At 44.3% G+C, this 20,873-nt stretch overlaps 1 pseudogene; it reads right to left on the reverse strand.

Moving 5' to 3' along the window:
• Positions 1 to 5,906: 5,906 nt before the first annotated feature.
• Positions 5,907 to 8,080, reverse strand: LOC148108066 (endogenous retrovirus group V member 1 Env polyprotein-like; annotated as a pseudogene).
• Between the last annotated feature and the right edge of the window lie 12,793 nt (positions 8,081 to 20,873).

Here is a 20,873-nt window from a genome sequence, read left to right on the forward strand (position 1 = left end):
CCTAAGCAACATTTCTCCTATGGGTAAATAATATTCAGAGAAATAGATTCAATTGCCATTTATCAAACAATTTAAAATAGTTGAGTCAGGGGGTACATGGGTGGCTCAGTCAGTTAAGCATCTGACTCTTTTTTTTAAGATTTTTTATTTATTCATTTGGGAAAGAGTGAGAGAGGGAGGAAGCATGAGTAAGGGGGGAGGGTCAGAGGGAAAGGGAGAAACAGACTCCTCGCTGAACAGGGAGCCCAGTGCGGGGCTGGATCCCAGGATCCTGGGATCATGACCTGAGCCCCCGAAGGCAGATGTTCAACCGACAGAGCCACCCAGGTGCCCCTAAGCATCCTACTCTTAATATCAGCTTGGGTCTTGATCTCAGAGTTGTGAGAAATAAAAATAAATAAATAAATAAATAAATAAATAAATAAATAAATAAGAAATAGGGGCACCTGGGTGGCTCAGCCATTAAGTGTCTGACTTCGGCTCAGGTCATGATCCCAGGGTCCTGGGATCAAGCCCCACGTCGGGCACCCTGCTTGGCAGGAAGCCTTCTTCTCCCTCTCATGTTCCCCTTGCTTATGTTCCCTCTCTCGCTGTCTCTCTCTGTCAAATGAATAAATGAAACCTTTTTAAAAAAATAATAAATAAGCAAATAAAAATAAAAGTAAAATAAAAAAGTTGAGTCAATACTCAGCGATGATTGTCACATAAGAGAAAATAAATATCTCTTGAATAAATGAATGAGCTCTGATACGTGCTGCAGACAGAATACCACTCTCGAGAAATGTAAACATGAGAGAAAAGGCTGGCATGGGTATGATAAAGAACATCCAGAGAGGATTATAAAAATAGTTCAGACATAAATGGATAAAACCATCCCTAGGGCCATGGAAGAGGAAAATGCTCTGTGAAATTCAGAATAGACAAAGCAATGCAGCTCACTTGGGCAAAGCTAATCGCTTTTTGGTTCTCAGGTCAACTGATCCGCCCTTCTCTAACTTTATGGGTGTTCCCTGGTAAATGTTGGATGCACAAATTTCCACAGTGTGTGTTTTTCTTCCAGTCTCAGCAGAGACTCGAGCCCTTTGTTGCACAAACACTTCTGATACTCGATTTACAGGGGCCTACTAAGTTAACAAATAACTGTTATTCACAGAAAACACATAAACACCAATTCATTAATATGGTATTTGTTCTTTTTGTTGTTCTAATTTATTTGTAGGGCAATCTTCAAGATATAGCAAAGGACAAGGAAGGATACAATGAACACCCAGCTTAAGTAACAGAAGCACCATCCAATTGAAATTCCATATCTGATTACATCCCCCTCACTCCCCACCAGACCTACCAGCATCCTGAATTTGGGGATTATTATTTCTGTGCTTTCTTTAAGCTTTCGAAACATTTGTAATTATACCTTTTAAAGTATATACAGTGTTGCTTAGATATTTTAGCCTAAGTACAACTGGTATCATACTTCATCCTTCTAAAAATTGGTTTTTATTCCATGATGTATTTTTGAGATTCATCCCTGTTGAAACATGTACTACCCGTCTAGCATTCCACTCTAGGAATATACACAATTTATTTATCCATTCTCTTGGCAATAAGTTGTTTCCATTTTTTTTTTTTTTGCTATTATAAAGAATGATTTCTATGCTGCAAAAGTAACAAGAGTAATATACTATAACTGTCACTGCAGCTACTACTACTGATAATAAGAGCTAACTTTTATTAGTCTACTTGTTTTATTAATTTAGTTAGTAATTAATTAGCTAATCTAATTGGTCTTACTAATTAGTTTGTTTTACTAATTTAATCTATAAATTCTGTGAAGTAGATATATTATTAGCTCGATGTTACCAATAAGGAAAATATTGGAGGGGTATCATTGAATTGTAGAATGCAAATTTTGTAGCTTGCAACATATTACCCAACTGTAAAGATTTACATTCCCATCAGGCGTACGTAAAAGTTTCTGTTGCGCTATGGTCTCATCAAAACTTGGTACTGTCAGATTTAAAATTTGTTTTCAAAGATGTTCATAGAAATTGATAATGTGAAGAGCGTGGTCACTGACTCTGAAACAGAGAGAGCAATCAGAGTAAAGGCAAGTCTATTCAGGAATGAGGAAAGGCAGCCAGAGGAGTTAGGAGTTGAAATCTCATAGAAACACGGTTAAGGGAAGACTACTAACTACTAACTAACTACTACTACTACTAACTATCACCCAAGCAATAGAGCCATATACATGCTAATTCTTCTTTTACCCAGCGCTCATTTTGCTGTCAAAGACTACAGGGGAATATCTGAAGTAAAGATCAGAGAAAGGAAAATTCCTTTATCTCTAACCCTTAATTCTTCCCTACTTATAATATTATGACTTTTCAATAAATGTTGTGTCCCTAAGCACCTCTGCTTTCTCCTTTTTGTTATGAATTATTCATGTAGCACAGAGCAAATCAATAACACTCCTTTGAACCTAAAGTTATCACTTTCCACCAGCATTCTTTCATTTTCTTTTGTCTCCTCTAGGAGAAAGAAAGTTTATTATGTATGCTTGATCAATGTGAAAACACACCCAAACTATGAACACAAGAAGATGAAAAGTTTTCAGTTCAAATCAGACCCCCCCAAAAAAAAATAACCTCTTATAACTAACTAAGCCATGGAAGACACCAATTTTCATTAGTTCATTAGTATTAACCCTTTAAGCCCATAAGGACTATACATGACACCAACTGGAAAATCCCCACCTTGTGGGCAACGGGCTTCTCACCACAGCTATTACAGAATTCTTCCTCATAAAAGGGCCTTCTGTGTTGAGTGGATTCCAGAAATTGGGGCATTTCTGTAAGGGAGCTGTGAAAACATGCTTGACTGGATAAAAGGGTAGCCTTGTTTTACCAAAAAACAAATTCAGGCCATAAAAAGTTAGGATAGATCTTAACAACAAAATTAATTCTATTTTAGTTACACATTCTGTGTTTTTATGGCAAACTCCTTTCTCCACAAAGAAACTTCAAGGTACTATCACCTCCATAAAACACTACACCCTAACTCTCAAAGGGGGAATTGCAGGACTCTGAAAATTCCTGGTCCCTATTAAATTTAATTTAGGAATTTTTACTAGCTATGAACCATCTCCTCTGATCTTGCAACCCCAGCAAAAACATCAGCAGTAACCAAAATATCTTCCTTCTGTTGTCTTTTAGTCCCATCCATTTTGAAACAATCTGAGTTCTAACTAACCTGAATCATACAATGGGAAATACTGAGAGAAATCAATAATCTCTTCCTGGCATTCCAGTTCCGAAGAGAAGCCCAAAGACACCGAAAGGTGTCACTGTTACTGACAAAATCCCTGAGGCTCAGGGATAGAATGTCTTGTCCTTCCCTCTGCCCTGAAGCAAAGTAAACATGTTTCATGGTAGACTGTGGGTTAGTGAAAGGACTTTTGAACTATTTAGCTATTATAAGCCAGTTTTTATTCTCACATGAAACCACTCGAAAGTAGATGGACTCTTCCATAATTAAATAAACAACAAAAAAAGTATGTGTCCATTTTAAAAGATATTTCTCCCCATCTGGCTCCTGATGAAGCCAGATTGCGTCTATTCTCCATTACAAAACTTAAATCTGAAGGCTTTTCTTTCTCAAGACTTACAGTTAGCTCCGGATTCTAAGAACAACCAACAACTTCTAAATTACATTCTGACTAGCAGTCCTTTGACTCTTTCTTCAGGACACAGTGCCTTTGTGAAATGCTTCAGGGAGAAGTGAGGATATGGGAAATGCCTTGTTATGCAGAAATGCATTAACCCTGGGGCAGGTGCCTAGAGAAGCCATCACAGCACACCTTCTTTGTAAAGTGGGGGGGGGGGGTGTCCAGGAAAGACCAGTGTAGGGAAGGACTGGAGTGAGGAAAGGGAGAGGGAACAAGGAGGAAAAGGAATAATGAGAAAAGCACAACAAAGGCCTGTTGCACTTTATCTCATAAAATCACAGTTCTCTCTGATAAATAAATGAATATGGTAAGAAATCTGATAATTTACCTTAAGGAGACGTCATTTTTCTTTCTTTAACACAGTTCAGGTTAATTTCCTTGGGGCTACATGAAACTCCAGAGTATCAGTATGGACATGTTAATATTCAGAGTATCGGTAAGGGAAAACTGTCCTAAAAATGCTAAATAAATATTTACTTTTAAAATATGAACTGTCTGTGCATGCACGTATACACACACATACGCATCTACCAGAATAAGGCAAGACCCCTCTTCCTCCTCAGCTTTCTTATGTGCAGTCCATTGGCTATGGGATACGGTGGTTGTAAAGACAAGATGCTAGATCTCAGGGACAACAAAAATGAGATAATACATCTACATTATCAGGACCCATAATAGGGAGCGAACATGATTGGTCATAGTTGCAGTGCAGTTTTCCCCAGAAACATACCCTGAGTCGAGAATTTATAGGCATTTAGCTTGTTGGGGTGATAGAGGTAACACCAGGGAGAGGGGTAGGGAAGGAAACAGGGAGGGAAACATTGCCAATAAAGAAGTTGTTGCTGAGACAGCTGTCACCAAGGTGACTCAGGAAGTGTGGGACCAGTCCAGAACAGAATGCCTTAGAACTAACCCATCTGAGGGGAGAGGAAGCCAGAAATGCACCTGTCAAGCCCTATCAGTCATTGATTGAGCGTGCTGAGATGAGCGTTAATCCTATCGACTCAGGTCCTTCGGCTCTCTAAACAAGAAATTGCCTAGAAGCCAAACAAGAGTTCCAGGTGGGGCTTTTATTAGGGCTTAAGCTGGAACACAAGGGCGACAGCACAAAGGGAAAGTGTCCTTCAGGCTGGCTCTCCGGGAAAAGGTTTTAAAGGGGCTGGGGTGGGAAAGGAGTGACATCTAGGCCTGTTGGTACAGGAGAATATAGGAGGTTGGGTGCACAGGCAGTTCTGAGTAGACAGAACATCAGAATATGCTTTCACATGCATCACATGTCTCATTAGCATGTTAAATCTCCACCCCAGGCATGATTTTTAGTAACATAATGAGGGGAAGGTTCAGTATTGGGGTCCATCTTGGTGCAGGCTGGTCTTATCCTGTCTTCCTAGTTGAATCTCTCCTTTCAGTGAGCTTCCTCTCTTCGCATTCCTGCAGGACATACTACTCAAAGACACAGAGTTGTAGTGATCCCGGAAGATCTACCCAAAGGGCATTGCTATCCAGGAACCCTAGATTCAGCAGTTAGGGTTGAGGGGACCTGAGTCCTGTGTCCCTACTCTGTGTCATTCCCCCCTGAGAGATTTGACCCTCCTTATTCCTAAGGAGAAGGGGCCAAAGGTCTCATCTTCTGAAACTGCTTCCTGCTGAGCGGGAAGCCATCATTCCTATCCTACCCTGGAGGTGTAAAAATCTCCCACTAACTGTCTAATGCTTTGTAGGCACTTGGATCTTCCTGTCGTGGTGTAGGCTGGAATCCTTGTATCATCATTAGCTTGACTTGGAACTCTTGAAGCCTGGAAGACACAAACTTTACCAGGAGGTTAAGAAGACAGGGTCCAAAAAGTAACAGCAATATAAAAGCCACTAAGAGCCCAAGGAAAGGCAGGAACGAGGTAGTATTAGGGATATAGCCTGTAATAGAGTACCATATAGTTTGGGCATTGGCATAATTAACCCATGCAACCATTTGACTTATTTGTAAATCTGAATATTCAGTTCAACCTCTCCAGCATCGTTGATGTTTGTACAGCAAGTTTTGTTGACTCTTGTACAGACACCTCCTTGTTCAGCCAGAAGATATTCTAGAGCCAACCTACTGTCAAGTACAACCTATTCACCAAAGAATCTAGGTACTCCCAGAGGCCCTCTAAGGTGTCACCAGTATCTGAGGCCAGCGTGTCTAAGGCCTGGATATGGTTCCTTGAGGTCGTTTCATGATAGGTGAAACATGCTTCGGGGCAGCCAGTCTTATGGCTGCTCCAATTTCTGCTGAGATGAGTTGGAGTGCTCTCTTTTGTCTGGTTTGAGAGGTGACTTTATATATGGTGGGGCCTAATCCTTTGGGGCCTGGTCCTTTAGGGCCTAATTGTCCCAAAGTGTACTCTCCCTGGAAGGGAATATTATCTCCCTAAAGAAGGAGAAGGAGGAATCCAAGCTCCATTCATAGGGTAGTTTATTTTGTGGCAGACCAGGAGGGAATAGATGGGGGGCGGGGTGGGGTGACTACAAGCTTGGCAAGGTAAAGAGGAACTAAGCCATCTTTATAAAAGGGGACCCCGGTTAGGTGCATTACTGTATCTGGGAGACAGAGGCTCTCCATCCAACGGCTTCCCCATCTAGTTCTGAGTCTTTTATTCTCTCCTGGCTGTCCAAGGCAGATGGGGTCTGATAGGTGAGCCTCTAGGAAGGGGTTGCTGTTCCCTTTAAGTGCGTACTGGAGGAGTTAGGTTGGTGGCCTGGGGAGAGTAGGGATGAGTCCACACACCAGTGAGTCTGGTTGGGGGGTACATGAATAGCTTGAAGAGGAAAATGGCATAGGATAAATAGAGGGTGAGCTTCCCATATCAGTAAGGCAGGTATCTGTCTGGCAGGGGCAACAGGGTTGTCCCTGTTTTTCACGGAGAAGTGGGTGCTTAATCTGAAGACTGGGTTGGTTCCAAAAGTCTATAAGCCCTATACATCTTAAATCATCAAGATCATTGAGTTCCCCTGTTAGAAGTGCTGTGCTCCAAATGGGTTTAAAAGTCAAGGTGAGATTAATATCTTCATTTATAGGTACAAACTGGAGCTTAGGAACCCCTTCTTGTGGGTGGTGATGATAGATCCAATCATTAGAAAGATTATTTCCTGAGACAACGATGCTAGAAAAGTTGACAATTGAATTTTCTCTCCAGGTTTCCCTCCCTTTGTTATTTCCTTCCCGACTCATTCCCAGGAGAAGGGCCAAGAGAAGGGTCTACCTCATCCATCTCATCTCTGGTTTCTGTCTTTTAGCCCAGCAGGGACAGAACAGACCTTTCCCAGGGGGTGGAGGTGACCCAAAACGGTATTGGTAGAGAAGGAAAAGTAAAACAAGGGCACCCAAAAGAAAACTCAGCAAACCAATCCACCAAGGCATAATGGTTTATCTGACTCCAAGGGTCGCTTCTTAAACAAGTATCTGAGGTCTTCCATGGGCTCACAAGAGTAAGGTGGTTCTTGGCCTGAAGATGTCCAGGAGAAAAATGTTTTAGCCTGGAAAGATGTACCCATCTAGGGATTCCCTGTAGCTTAACTGCCGTTGGAATGGCTAAAATCACTAGATAGGGCCTTTCCACTTGGGTAGCAAATCTTCTGGGGAGCCCTTTTTCCAAGTTTTAAGGAGGACAGGATCTGCTGGATTAATTCGCAGTGGGGTGGTCTCTTCTAAATTACCTCTAGGGGGTGCTGTTACCACACGATTAGCATAATCCAAAATAGGTTTTTGCACCTGGCCCAAATTAATATGCTGCAGGCCTTGGCTTATTTCCCTATCTAGTAAAATATCAGCAGCGAGGGAGGGTCCCCCCTATGTCATTTCCAATGGACTGAGTCTTGGGCCAGTCTTAGGGCAGTGAGGATCCTGACGGGTGCAATAGGAGGCAATTTGGCCTAAGGCTCATGAAGTTTCTCTAAGGTTTTCTTTAGGGTATGATTCATCTTTTCAACCTTTCCTGAAGACTGGGAACTCCAAGGGGCATGTAGTTTATAGTTTATTCCCAGGGCTGTTGAGAAGCTCTGGGTGACCTTGGCTGCTCTGGAGAGACTCAAAAAGACCAAACCAAGTAATTATTTCTTTTGGGAGGGACTTACAAACCTCAGTTGCCTTCTCAGATGGAGTGGAAAAGGCTTTGACCTGTCCTGTGAAGGTGTCAATGAACACTAGGAAGATACTTACACCCCGATCGTGGGGGCATTTGGGTGAAGTTTATTTGCCAACCTTCCCCAGGTATGTACCTTGGTGTTGGACTGGCTTAATAACGAAGGAGGGATTGGATGGGCCTGGGCGTTGTTGGGAGCACACAAGTCACAGGCGAGGGTGACCCGCTTTACCATTTTTCTAAGTCCCCTTCCTGAAAAGATCTTTTGTACCCAGTCCCATAGACCATCTCTCCCATAGTGGGTAGCATTATTTAAATGCTTAATGAGTTTCCACAGTTGGGCCCCAGGAATGAGGATCTTGTCATCCTTTATGAACCATCCAGTACTCTTTTTTTATATCTCCATTTTTCATCACCTTTCTGTTCCCCAGGGAACGCTGCGGGTGACTGGGGAGCGTGGAGGGGCCAATCACCGAGTCAAGCTTTTATGATCGAACTGCCTGTTTTGGCCCTCAGTCAGCCCTGTTGTTCCCTTGACTTACAAGGGACCTGTTTGTTGATGGCCCTTATAGTGGACCATGGCCACCAGAGTGGGGAGTGGTACTGCTTCTAAAGGGGTCAGGATTAGATCTTTATGCTTTACTGGGGAATTTGTAGCTGTTAGAATCCCCCCTTCTTTCCAGATGGCAACCTGGGCGTGTAATACATGGAACCCATACTCTGGGTCAGTAAAAATACTTAATCTTTTTTCCTTTCCCCGGTTGTAAGGCCCTGATTAGGGCAATTTACTCAGCATTTTGAACTGAGGTCTGAGATGGGAGGAATTTTGTTTCTGAAACCTCATTGAGACTTACTATTTCAGAGTCTGCTTTCCAGACACCCTTTTCTATAAAACTGTTCCCCTCAGTAAACCATTCCACCACTGGGTTGTCGAGGGGCTGGTCGTGGAGGTCAGGTCTACTGGAATAGATTTGCTCTATTGTCTCTATGCACTGGTGCTGCAAACCTTGTCCTCTGGGGCTGGGGGCAAGGTAGCTGGGTTTAAGGCTTGGCATATTCTTTAAGTAATATCTGACGTGTCCATCGGGAGGGCCTGGTATTTAGTTAACCAACCTCCCATTAGCCAATGGTGTCCTTTAATTTCCGGTACTGTCTAGACATGACGGGGAGTTATGCATTCCAGGTGTTGGCCCAGAGCAAACTTAGAAGCTTCATTAGCTAGGAGAGTGGTGGCTGCAAGCACTTGTAGGCAGCTCTGCCGTCCTTGTGCACCTGGATCTAGCTGTTTTGAGAAATGCCCGCCAGTCTCTGGTTAGGTCTCAGCTTTTGGGTTACAACCCCCAAAGCTCCCAGTCTCTCATGAGTATACCAGCTAAAAGGTTTGTCCAGTATGGGAGTCCCGATGCTGGGGCCCTGTCTAATTTAATTTTTAAAGGCTCAAAGTCTTGTTCGCATTCCCTATTCCACTGTAGGGGCTCCTTTTCCTCCCCTTTTAGAGCTTCGTATAGGGGCTTCGTCATTAGGCCATAATTAGAAATCCAGATGAAACAGAAGCCAGATATTGAACCTGCTGTCCTGAGATCTGAGCTTTCATCGGGGAGACTTTATATCCTCTTTTTTCCGGGAAGTTAAGGTTAATGTCTGAGTCTTGCTTTGTCAGGTTACTTAACAGCAGGTCATCAACATATTGCAACAGTGTTCCATTCTCGAAGTCAAATTCTCTTAGTTCCTTCGCCAGTGCATTTCCAAAGAGATGCGGATTATCCCAGGAGACCTGTGGGAGCACTGTCCATGTATACTGAGTAGCTTCCTGAATGTCAGGGTGTCTCCACTCAAAAGCAAAAGAGGAAGCACCTGGTGGCTCAGTTGGTTGAGCAGCCAACTCTTGATTTTGGCTCAGGTCATGATCTCGGGGTTGTGAGATCAAACCCTGCATGGGGCTCCACGCTGAGCACACAGCCTGCTTGGGATTCTCTCTCTCTCCCTCTGCCCCACTCTGCCTGTGCTCTCTTTCTCTCTCTCTCTCTGAAAAAAAGAAAGAGAAAGAAAGAAAGAAAGAAAGAAAGAAAGAAAGAAAGAAAGAAAGAAAGAAAGAAAGAAAGAAAAGAAAGGGAAAGAAAGAAAGAAAGAAAGAAAGAAAGAAAGAAGAAAGAAAAGAAAAGAGGAGAAGAGAAAAGAAAAGAAAAGAAAAGAAAAAAGAAAAGAAGGTACTGGGAGTCAGCGTGGAAAGAAATGTAGAAAAAAGGCATCTTTAAGACGCTACTCTTTAAGATCCTTAAGATCCAGCACAGTGAAATACTGGGTGTCCCCAGGAACCTAGTAAGTAAGGTGTATGGATTTGGGACCCTGGGTGAATGGGACTAACTGCCTCATTCACCGCCTATAGGTCCTATACAAACCGATATTCCCAGTTTGGCTTCCAGACAGGCAGAATTGGGGTGTTGCTGGGAGATTGACATGGTTTAATTAGTCTGTTTCCTAAAAATTTAGCAAGTAGCAGTTGGATTCCTTTTAAAGCCTCCGGTTTTAAGAGATATTGTCTTTTTCTAGGCAATCCACTCCGGGTTTTGACTTTATTTTTATTGGGGGAACATTTTTAGCCTTCCCTTGGATAGGTATGTCCCAGACAGAAGTGTTTATGGCCCCTAACTTCCTCGGAAATATTTACAGGGTTAAGATCCAGACCTTTTAGAAGTGCCAGTGGATGGAATCCCTGCCCAGGTTCCATTTCCATTGGAATTCTATTCTTTTTTTTTTAGGAAAATGGTGGCTCCAAATTTATTTAGCAGGTCTCTTCCCTGCGGGGGAACAGGGCACTCAGGCACAGACAGGAAAGAATGAATAATAGTGGCAGACCTGACCTCACAAGCAAGAGGGGGAGTCAATTGCCTTACCTCAGGCCGTCCATCTATCCCGGTTGCTATGCAGTAGCAGTCGGAGAAGGGCTGATAGGCCAGGTCATGACAGAGTAGGCAGCTCTAGTGTCTGTAAGCTTTTCGGTCTTCCTACCTGCCCCGGCAAAGGTGGCCAGAGTCCCCGCTGCAGGGACACTGGTGCGCCGGGCAGAAGCCGGAGCTGGGCAGGCACTGCACTGGGTCAGTCGGGGTAGGATGCACGTGTTCTCATGGAGAGACTAGCGAGAAGCAGGTGTGGCCAGGGCGTCCCACGGGGCTGCTCCCGGCGTTCCCTTCTCCAAAGCTGGTTTCCTGGGAGGCTGGCGATGTCCTGTCGGTTGTCCTGTCTTCTGAGCCTCTGAGGGAGGATAAATTAGGGCAGCTGTGTCTTTTTGGCCAATCTCTGATCTCTATCAGCTCCCCTGCCTTGTCTCTGTTATTACAGACCTTGAGGGCCTCCTCTACTGAGGTTGATGGTGGCGTCTGAGGACCAGCCTCTAACTTTGGCAGTTTTCTCCTCATGTCTGGAGCAGATTGGGTAAAACGAATGCCTGGCAAACAATGCCCTTTTCCCCTGCAGACTCCAGGTCTGTGTTGGTATACCTTCTGAATGCTTCTGTTACCCAGCTCAGAAAGACTGGGGTTTTCTGCCTTCTCTTGAGGAAACTCTCTCACCTTATCATAATTCACAGATTTTATCCATCCCTCTGACGAGCCGCTGAGGTGATGCTGTGTTCTGGCTCAGTCTATGGCATCTGTATAGTCCCAGTGAGGGTCTTGCTCTGGGACTGCGTCACCACCCACCTGGTAGACTTGGTGGGGAGGACTGGCGGCCATTAAGCCATCTGAATATTCTCTAACCTTCCTTAGGATGAGACCTTTTTTGTCAGAAGTGCAACAGTGTACTAAAATGATAGTAACCTCCTGCCAGGTCAGTGAGAAGGTCAGTCCGTCTGACAAAGTCATCCCTAAACTTTTTTGAAACTCTAACAAATCTTTTTTTGCATATCCGTCAATCTTCCATAGAGAAAGGGACATGTACTCTAGCTATTCCCCAGCCACAGCCACAGCCCCCCTGCCCATTAACCACCTCCCAGAAGGGATAGAGGCAAAGGAGGGGGGAAACTTGGAGCCTGATCAGAGTCCCATGGGAGAAAGACTCTGATTTGGGGGGTTCTTGGTCTTTAGGAGCTGGACTAGGGTAACATAGGGGTTTAGGGGCTGATGGGCATATTGAAGTAGGAGGCTGAGGGTAGCCAGCTGGTTCCTGAGGAGTGTCCCCCACTTGGGGAGGATGCAGGGGCAGCAGAAGGAGAGGGTCTGTAAGTAAATGTGGCTGGGACTCCTTTGGGGGTGGGGCAGGAACGGAGCCATACATACACAGCCATGCAAGGCTGAGTCCTGATAAGTTTCATAAAGGCCCCTACATAAGGGATATCTCCCCACTTTTAAGACTGTTTACAAAACAGATCCAGTTGTAGAATAGTGTTAAAGTTAAGGGATCCATTTGGTGGCCACTTCTCTCTACCATCCAAAGGGTTTTGGGGGCCAAGCCATGTGACAAAAGAAAACTAATTTCTTTTTCTTTAAGCCATCTAATTCAAACTGGCCCCAGTTATTAAGAATGCAGCCCAAGGAGGGGTCCTTTGAGTTTCCCTGAGCATTTGCTATAACTACTGATAAACCTGGTGTTCAGCTATCAAGGGACCTGGGGCTGGGTGGAGCCCCTAGGACCCAGCATGGCTCTGCATAGACTTCAGCTCCTGGCCCAGTTACCATGGGAACGAGGCTGCGGAGATTGGAGAAAGGAGCAAGTGCAGGAGAGGAGGGGCTCCTGCGGTCTGGAACTGCCTGTGTGAGCAACCCTCTCATTTCTCCAATCTTATACCAAGTCCATGTCCTGCTCAGTCCTGACCCAAACATTTTTGGGCTGAAAAACAATTAATAATGGGGCTAACCAAATAGAGAGGAAACCGATTTAAGGATCAGAAAGAGCCTGTGCCCACGTGTTACTGAGGCGGTCTTCATGGAGACAGCGATGAGAGCTAACCAGGTGACAAATCCAACTAGGTCGGCGACAAAAACGCCTGCACGGTTCTCCTCCCCACAGGCGGGGACAGAGGACGGAGAAGTACCCAGGACTTCCAAAAGGGAAAGAAAATAAGGAGTCTCCAGGTTGAAGGCCAGAAGTGGGTAGAGCAGAGGCAGCTGGAAGAAGGAGAGGGAGAAAGAGAGAGAGAAGGAAAGAAAGAAATACCATTTCAACCTGCCTTCCTTGACGGCGTCTCTTCAGGCAGAGAAACCAAACAGGGGCCAGTGGAGGGAGACTCTATCCACTGACCCAGGGTGATCAGACCCAGGGGAGTCAACCATTTCTACCCGCCTTCCCTGAGGGTGTCTATTCAGGTAACTCAGGGAGAAGAAGAAAAGAGAAAGAAGGAAAATTTCCTATGACTGTCAGACTTACAGCCGTTACAGGCTGCGGGGCCCCTCCCACCTCTGCTGGTCAGTTACTGGCCAGAGGGAGCACGTAGGGAGCACAGTAGCACAGGCTGAGAGCAGGGAAGCTGCAGCTGTCTGCGGCCACCCCAGGGAGGGGAAGAAGTGGGGGAAAGAGTGTGGAAAGGAAGAGGGAGGTTAAAGGAGGACAGAAGGAAGGGAAAAGAGAAACATATAGCCTGAATGAGAGCAGTGGCAATCCGGGGACACGGGAGGCAGGTTTGCCTCCATGTGACACGGGAACAAATGTTCAGGTGGCTGCATGTCAGCCGCGATGGGGTTGCATCTGTCTGCCTGCCTTCAGGGCAGACATATACATCATCCTGAGCTAAGGAGAAGGGGGTAGGGGTCCGGGACGTTAACAGGAAGGAATGCAATTCACAGGGGCAGGGAGGTGTGTAGAATGGATGTTTGCTAATTAGAAATTTACTTGCATACAGATGGGTCATTCAGGTAAAATTTATCTCTGATACTAACCACTACTCTGGGAAAGACCCTTAATTTAGGGGCACCTGGGTGGCTCAGTCGGTTAAATGTCTGCCTTCGGCTCAGGTCATGATCCCAAGTTCTGGGATCGAGTCCCACATTGGGCTCTCTGCTCTGCAGGGAGCCTGTTTCTCCCTCTCCCTGCTTGTGCTTGTTCTCTCTCTCTCTAATAAATAAATAAAAATCTTAAAAAAAAAAAAAGACCCTTAATTTAGATTTTTTTATGTAGGTAAGGGAGGGGTAGAAGTTTTTCTTGAGCCTGCAGAGTCTCGATTGCCTTCGACTCAACAATAATCTTTATGCCAAAGTGGGCCATCTTGGGGTGGCCTGCCCTTGGTGCCTAGAAGATCTAGAATCTTGAAAAGGTGTCCTGTGTTCTGCAATCCCTCATTTCATAGAATCCTCACATCAACGCTCTGTGTGCAAACAGCCTGTTATATATATGATGGACTATTTCTGGTTCCTAGGAAGGAGCCTCTAAACCCTTGGAAATTCTTGAGTAGCAAGAATGTCTTTGTTGCTCATGGCCCCTTGGGCCATACTTGAGTTTCTGCTTATGAAGTGACTCTGGTGGACCCCTAGTTTCAGGATGGGGCAGTCCATGCTGGCAAGACCAACCATGTTATTGGAGGGTCACATGATATCAACCCAACCTCTTAAGAAGGAAGAGGGTCTGGTCATTGAAGGCAGTCATGTGGTCAATGATCCAATCAATCACAGCTACATAATAAAGTCACAATAAAATATCTGGACACCCAAATCTCAAGTGAGCTTCCCTAGTTGGTGATCATACATTACTGTGTCAGGAAGGGAACATGTCCTGAGGACATGCAAATTTCACTTTTGGGACCCTTCTAGACAGCCTGTGTATCTCTTCATTCGGTTGCTCCTCATTTATATTCTTTATTTAAAAGCTCATAATTAATTATAAGTATGGCCCTTTCCTGAATCTGTGAGATATTCTAGCAAATTATCAAGCCTGAGGGCCTAATTGGAATTCCTGAATTTACAGCCAGCTCAGAAGTACAGGTGGCCCGGGAACTCCCAAGCTTAGGGCCGAAATCTGAAGTGAGGGCAGTCTCCTAGACGAGTTTGCCATAAACCTGTGAACTCTGACCTAACTCCAGATAGTGAGACTCAGAATTACACAGTGCAGCCTGAGGTTACACAATTCATCCTTTTAGCACGAAGTGGGGGCAGACTGCAACACAGGTCCTCCTTGCTCTAATTACAAGTCCTTCCACTATACCTTGCTGAATTTTAGCCTATGTCAGGAGGGTTCGGGCTAGGATCAGGGAATGTTGTGGTTAAAGCTGACTTAAGCCCTCCAAGAATAGGGGCGCCTGGATGGCTCAGTGGGTTAAGCATCTGACTCTTGATTTCGTCTCAGGTTGTGATCTCAGTCTCACATTGGGCTCAGCCTCATGTTGGGCTCCATGTTCAGTGGGGAGTCTGCTTCCTATTCTCTCCCCTCCCTCCCCCTCAGCCCCTCTCCCCATTCTCTATTTCTCTCAGATAAAGAAATGAAATCTTTAAAAAAAAAAAAATCTCCCAGAATATGATGTGATAGTTCTAAAAATTACAAAATAACTATAAAAATACACTAAATTTTTTTTTAGTATTTTATTTATTTATTTGACAGACAGATAGAGAGCACAAGCAGGCAGAGCAACAGACAGAGGGAGAGGGAGAAGCAGGCTCCCCAATGAGCCAGGAGCCCGATGCGGGGCTCGATTGTAGGACCCTGGGACCATGACCCGAGCTGAAGGCAGCCGTTTAACTGCCTGAGCCACCCAGGTGCCCCCGAAATTTCTTTCAACCAATAAGTCTATATATGCAGAGACAATGATGCCAAATCTGTTCTTAAACTTCTATAGCCTGAAACTTAATCTGGAAAACTGGGGCTGATACTGCTCTAAAATTAAATATCAAGGTATCTTGATTTTTCCTTACGGAAAAATGCCATCATATTTTGGGAGTTTTCCAGGTTCACTAATTTTTGTTCAGTTTCTTTAGCAAAAGTACAGGAAGCAAAGTCACGCTTTTGCTCACACTAGTCACAAATGTGCAGAAAAAAATTATGCATTTTAATTTATGATGGGCTTCACGTTGTTCACAAGCTGGGTGCGTGTGTAGCATTTCATGTCGTGGGGTAGAGTGTAGATGACTTGTACAGAATTTTCAAGTTATCTTTTCTTAAAGTATAATATAAAAACAGAAATACATACAAATTGATGTGGGGCAGCGAGAGAACAGTCAGGAAAGAATTCTTGAGACGTTTTTGGTGCAAAAAGGTGCTTTTATTATAGCACGAGGACGGGGCCCGTGGGCAGAAAGAGCTGGACTTTTGCTGTGTGAAGCTGGTGATTATATGCTTAGTGCTCAAAGAGGTGGGGATGTACAGGGAGCATTCGATCATAAATGTTGTCCTCGAATTTCTACCTCTAAAACGACTTCTGCAAGATTTCTCTGGTGCTTATTATTCAGCTCAATATTAACTACCAGTGAGATGTACAGGCGGTCATGAGACCCTCTGAGAATGTAGCAGCGAGCACCTGTTTGATCCTTATCAGAACGATGCAGGCTGAAAGGCAGCCTCCTGGGCTAAAGGTGGACATTTTTCTGCTTCTATCCCTCATCACAAATCATAAGTGAATTTTCAAGATTCTTGCTTTGTTAGAAGGGTGAGGGGCCCCTGTTTTCATTCAAGGGCTGACTATTATTTTTTCTCTTTAAATATCTGCTATAATCATCCTAATCCTAATTTCTGTTTTCTCCTGCCACCTCTCTATTTCCCTTCTTTGAATTAAAACGAAAAACAAAAACAAAAAAGGAAAACCCTGCTTCAGGAAGAGGAGAGAGGTGTCATTTACACAGATATATACAATCAAAAAACATAGTCAGATATTTCAAAATATTAATCTCAAGAGATGCAAAGATTAATTTGGGCATATTTCTTCCAATACGCCTACATGTAAAGAGCCCAACCCCCCTTGCTAACTAATGAGCTCTAATTCATCAATTGCAGAAGGATTGGGCGAATCAACTCTGAAAAAGGCAAACAGTAGGGGCTTGCCTTTCTAGTGTTTGATAGTTTGCAAGATGCTTTTAATACCTGCCTTATTTTAACTTCAGAAGACTTTGTGGGAGGTGTTTTACTACCTTCAGGTGGAGGCCTGGAGCGATTCAACTGCTTGCCCCTACTGTACAGCCATAATTTAAGAAAAGACAACATGTTTTAAGCATGCCTTTCTTGTGGTTGTAAAGGTAGAAACCAAAGGTGTACTGGGGGCAAACTTCTCTTGGTTTCCCGAGGAGACATTTTTAGCACACTCTTTCTGTCGTTCAAATATTTATCAAACACAAGCAGGACCAGTGTCCTGGAGAAAGGCTCCACAGGTGAAGTCAAGCTAAATGCAGACTGTGTGTCCTGGGAAAGAAGCATCCTGTTTAGAAATATAAAGGGCCGCCATCTTCACACTGCAGCGCTCCCCTTACAGGTTATTATGATGGGAACTGGTGTTTTGTTTTCTGGACAGGAGTCAGCAGACTTGCACTCTGGAAGACCTTGAAAACTTGGGCTTTGGAGGTAGGAGGGCAGGAAGGACCCCAGAGAAGAAGCAAGTTGCCAAATTCTAGAAAAAGGGATCTGGTATTTCACTTTGTTTCCCTTTTCTGCATCGTAATTTCCTTAAATTATCTTTAAATGTTGAAATCAAAAGCCAAGTGTTAATTGTTCTTTGGGGAATCATCACTGTCTACATTTTTTGGCAGAATGGGCCAGAAAGAATAACTACAAGGAGGAAATGGGGTTCACAGCCCTACAGGGGCAGAAAGAAGGAGGAGGTGAGCCTCGGTGTGCACCTGAGGAACATTCTGGTACTCCCCAGGGTTCTCGGAAACACCTGTTGTTACCCAAAGGGGACTCCAACTTGGGACCACTGGACAGAAAAAGAGAGAGAGCCTCCCACAATGCAGGGAGACTGAGTACAACTACAATTAACAAAAGGGACTCAAATACCTGTTCTAGGTCTCTGTCCACCCTTCTTGCTGTGGGGAACAAGGGCAGGTTGGCCCGAAATGTGCCACTTTGGTATATTGGTTATTTTAAACAAAAGTTACTTAAAAGACAGCCTGTGTAAGAAGAACACTCGGACCCTTCTCTGTCCCCCTGGACACAGAAAATAAATCTCCCATATGGAAGGTACGCCCTTTGTACCAGGAGGTAAAGAGACATCCTCATCACCAGAGATGCGAAATTCAGGGCTGAAAGGCTTTGTAAACAACCCTCGTGTTGTTTAGTAAAATTAGTAAAAATTCACTATCCCAACCCAAATTCTGTTTAGAATTCCTTACCAATAGAAGCTCCCAAAGTTAAGTTTCCTTTAACCTGTCAATTCCTCACAGATTCACTGTCTCTCTAATTAAAAAGTACAAGAACTATCTGCTGTGAACATTTCTTGATGTCTCAATTTTATTATTGGGGTTTCATGCATACATAATAAAACTGAGGGTTTTTTTGTCCTGTTAATCTGTGTCATGCCAATTAAGTTGAAGAAGTAAGTTTAATTCTTCGTCTAGCTGGAAGACCTTGAAGGGTAGAGGAAGAATTTTTCCCTCCCTTCATTACCAACTACCAAAGAGGGAAAAGGACATTTTTTAAAATATAGGAGTTGGTATTTCATTTTACTACAAAAAAAAAAAAATGAGGTAAATACTATGGATATGTCTAAACTCAGATTCCCAGCTCTGTCCCTATAACCCCAGAAAGGCCACCTGTCCTCTGGTAGTCAGATATTTCATCTGTAAGATGAAGATATCCATATACCTCACAGGTGTTTTGTGGGGATTAAATGAGATAATTTAGAAACAGTGCTTAGCATGGGGTCTGGTTTCCTGACTGTGATATTCTGATTTATAATAAATATGTATTTAGTCTTCATCCCAGTTGTTTCTGGCACAACTCTCCTAAAACCCTTAGAATTCCCCAAGTGATAAAGGTGTCTTACTATTCTTAACAAACCCCTTTCAACCGCATCTGAGTTTATGTCAATGCAGTGACTTCTGGAAAGCACCTGAGGATGGCGCTGGTCGCCAGGGAACCAACCTTATTATTAGATTCATTCCCACCGCTTGATGTCCAGGGAGATGAGAGGAGCTGGAGATTGAGTTCAATTGCCAATGGCCAATGAAGTAATCAATCATGCCTATGCAATGAACCCTCTAGAAAAAAACAAAAAGTTGGAGTTCTGAGAGCTTCCTTCCCAGTTCATGAACATAGGGAGATTTGGGGAGAGTAGCATGCTCAGAGAGGGCATAGAATCTCCCCGCCCTTATCCCCATACCTTGCCCTATGTATCCCTTTCTCTGGCTGGGAATTTGTGCCCTTTAATACCCTTTGTAACCAGTAGCATAGTAAGTAAATCAGTTTCCTGAGTCCTGTGAGCTCCAGAAAACGAATTGAATGCAAGGAGGAGGTCCTGGAAACCTCTGATGTCTGGCCTGTTGGTCAGAAGCACAGGTGACGACTTGGACTCGTGACTGGCATCGGAAGTGAAGAGCAGTCTCGTGGGACTCAGCCCTTCCCCCGTGGGATCGGATGCCACCTGCAGGTAGACAGTGTCAGCATTGAGCAGAATCGCGGGACACCCAGCTGGTATCAGAGAATTGCTCGCTGTCGGGAGAAAAGAGCCACTGCATTGGAATCAAGCGCAGAATGGCACTGACCTTAATAAGTGCTCCGTGAGTGGATTCTCTGCCGAGTACGGCATCGTACACCAGTCCACTGTTATCAAATATATTCTTGGAAAAATGAAAACTGCAAGTTAATTGGAATTAAAATGCTTTGGCCCCTCGTATTTTGGAATTCTAACGATACTCCTTTTCAAAATGATAGAGGGGGGAAACCCCTCTGTTCGCTTTAGAAGCAGCTGCTAGCTCTTCTCCGGTGCCGTGTGCGTTGGTCTAGTGATAAATCTGTCCAGGATGCCGAGTAAACAACTGCTTGCCTCCAGTTGGATTTTCAATTACACCAGATATGTAATCTGATGTCTGGGAGCCCCAGGCTGCCGAGGACAGTGTCGCCTTTGTGGGGGTTATTTAAAGGAGATCTTTGTTTACCTGCTCCCCAAATGTCCTCACCTCATATATTTTTTGCAGTCTGACATGTTCCCTTTCAATCCCAAAGGCTTTCTGTGTTCAAAGCTCCTTATCTATTATAATGCAAATGTCCCTGGGAAAAAAAAGTAATAGCTCTTTATCAACTAATATTTCAAGGACAACCATTGCAACAAATGCTGAGGACAATTTCCTGGGAGCCCAGGATATAGGAGAGGCATATAAAAGAAAGGGAAGGGAGTATAGGGGGGAGGACAACAAGACGGGGATAATCTCGAAAAGTGGATGACAAGGATGGGTTTTGGAAATAGGCCAAGGCTCAGGTTCCCACAGAGCCAACATCCACGATCCTGCGTTTTGCTTCCTCACTTGTGAAGTGAGCATAACATTATGTCCCTTACAGATCGGTGTTAAAGATTAAATGAGGCAACGTGCACCTTGCCTGTCCTGCCCATTGGAAGCAAGTGATGACCATTAGCTCCACCTCTGGGCTCTGGGGTCTGAGGGCCCCTCATTCAAGGCCTCATCTACCACCTGCTGGCAGTGCGACCTCAGGCATTGCTGCTAGGTTCGCTCTAGGTAAACTGGGCCCAGGTCTTGCCTGCTGGCCTACTCAAGAAGAAGGGAATGTATGAGGCACATTTTTTTTTTAAAGATTTTATTTATTTATGTGACAGAGAGACAGCCAGCAAGAGAGGGAACACAAGCAGGGGGAGTGGGAGAGGAAGAAGCAGGCTCATAGCAGAGGAGCCTGATGTGGGACTCGATCCTGGAACGCCGGGATCACGCCCTGAGCCGAAGGCAGACGCTTAACCGCTGTGCCACCCAGGCGCCCCATGAGGCACATTTTTTAACGTCTAGTTAGCCAGCTATTCAGATCACTCAAGTCTGCGTTACGTTGCCCATCTAAAGAAAGAGGTCATCTAATGACACTAGGTGAGTGGCTTATTAACTGAAGCAGAAATAGCCATAATAATAATAATAATTTATTATTAGCCAGAAATAAGTTTGTCTGTGGTCACTAAAGTTAAA

The sequence above is a fragment of the Ursus americanus genome, chromosome 22, assembly GCF_024610735.1.
Source record: "Ursus americanus isolate L20-20 chromosome 22, mUrsAme1.1.p, whole genome shotgun sequence".
Classification (NCBI taxonomy): Eukaryota; Metazoa; Chordata; class Mammalia; order Carnivora; family Ursidae; genus Ursus; species Ursus americanus.